Below are 2253 nucleotides of genomic sequence, written 5' to 3'. Positions count from 1 at the left end.
CGTATCTCCATGGATGACTTTGAGATTTCCTTTGCTAGATGTGAAGCTATAACCCTTCATGTCTAGCATACTTAAGGAAATTAGATTCTTCTTCAGTCTTGGCACGTGTCGGACTCCATCCAACGTGAAAATTTTTCCATCTTCCATTCTCAGCCGTACTGTTTCCATGCCAACAATCTTACTCACAGTGTTGTTAGCCACTCGAACAATACCTCCATCCTTGGCTTGGTAGGTAGAAAAAAGTTTCTTATCCATGCATATATGATATGTGGTTCCGGAATCTAAGATCCAGTCAAGTTTCGTCATACTCGACGAAACTGTAAATGCATACTCATCCTTAGCATTTACTGCAGCAGCGACATTTGATGAGCTCGCCTGTTCCTTGTGTGCCTTGTCCTCCTTGAGCTTTGCACAGTCTTTTATGAGGTGATCCTCCTGATCACAGTAATAACACTTTCTCCTGATGCCTGACCTTGATTGCGAACGTCCTCTTGATTTGGATCTACCCCGTCTATCATTGGACCTACCTCTGCCTTGCTCATTTTCTGAGGCAACCATGGCATTTCCTTCTGGGTGTTTGCTACTGCTATCTTCCTGTTTCTTCATCGACTCATGAGAAATGAGCGTAGCAATCACCTCATCCAGTCCAAGAGCATCCTTCCCGTACAATAGAGTTGTCCTGAGATGCTCATATGATGCAGGTAGAGAGACCAGCAAGATCATAGCCCTATCTTCCTCCTGGGTCTTGTCTCCAATGGTGTCCAATTCCATTGTGATCCTATTGAACTCGTCCAGATGTTCTGTGAGGTTCGCACCTTCTGGCATTCTAAGTGTATATAGCTGCCTCTTCAGAGATAACCGGTTTGTCAAAGACTTTGACTTGTACCTCATCTCTAACTTTGCCCATAGCTCCGCCGGATCTACTTCACTGATGACTTCCCGGAGTGTGTTGTTCCCGAGATACAACTGAATTGTACTGTTTGCCAATTCCCTCAACTTCTCCCACTTGTCATCCTTCATGTCTTCCGGTTTGTTGGACTTTTTGAGAAGAGCTTTCACCAGACCTTCTCGTGTTAAAATGTTTTTCACCCTTTGCTGCCACAGGGTAAAGTCATTACTGCCATTAAAAGGCTCAATCATGAAACTTGCGCCTTTTCCTGCCATTGTAAATTTCTTCCCTTTTTAAAGAAATTCCGATTTAAGAATCTGACCGTACGGATGGGTCCGGAATATTTCAAATAGTTGGAACGCACTATTGGATCGCCAAAAAACGGACTCCAAATGGCCTAGATCTAGCCAAAAGAGTTTGAATGCCTCCGATTCAAAAACTAACCGTACGGATGTGTCCGGAATACTCCAAATAGTTGGAACTCACTATTGGATCGCCAAAAACGGACTCCGAATGGCCTAGATCTAGCCAAAACAGTTTCAACGGTTCAAATCTGCTGAATCTGGTGCGCCTGAGAAGCACCGGATAATTCCTCCGGATCGGCTGGTCAACGGTGCAGTCAGCGGCTCGGTCAACGGCGCAGGGGCGCGGTCAACGGCGGCTCAGCGGCCCGGCTTGGTTGGCGGCGCGGCTCCGGCGCGGCTCGGCCTGGTCAGCGGCGCGGTCAACGGCTCGACGGCTCGGCTCGGCTCAGGATGACGTCAGCCTGACGTCAGCTTCACGCGCCCCCCCACTCGTCTTCTTCCTTCGTCGGCGCGTGGGGCGCGTGGGTGCAAGTGGCCTTCACTCCCGATCTTCAGGTGGCGCGTGGCGGCGCGTTAGACCTCCGGTTGGCCTGTGGTTTGAAGTTTTGGACTCCTCTCCTCCTGACCTTCCTACTGGTATGCTCAAAAGTGGATTTCGACCACTTCGAAATCTGGACACTTTCGGAAAAAACTCGATTTTTCTCCACCCGGGCTCTGATACCAATTGTTGCGGATCTTGGGCACACCAGGGGACACTCACAAGTAAAAACACAAGACTTTTAACGTGGTTCGGCAAACCGGCCTACGTCCACGGGAGCGATGTTGTTATATATCAACAAATGGAGGAGACTACACACTCTCAACTCACTGTCTCTCTATATAACACACTCTCTCACACTCTCTGATTTGCTATGATGCCCTTTATTCAACTCTCCTTAGCTTCTCTATATATAGAGATTACAAAGGCAAGAGGCACCCTTTGAAATGAGCTGGCTGTCAGCCCATTTCGGTGGCTTTCCAGATTGCTTCATGGCCTCATGGCCAACTCACATGGCTTCC

Source organism: Camellia sinensis, chromosome 6 (assembly GCF_055761805.1).
Source record: "Camellia sinensis isolate YWXY chromosome 6, ASM5576180v1, whole genome shotgun sequence".
In the NCBI taxonomy this organism is placed as follows: domain Eukaryota; kingdom Viridiplantae; phylum Streptophyta; class Magnoliopsida; order Ericales; family Theaceae; genus Camellia; species Camellia sinensis.
The sequence above is the reverse complement of the archived record's forward strand: the minus strand, read 5'-3'. Positions refer to the sequence as shown.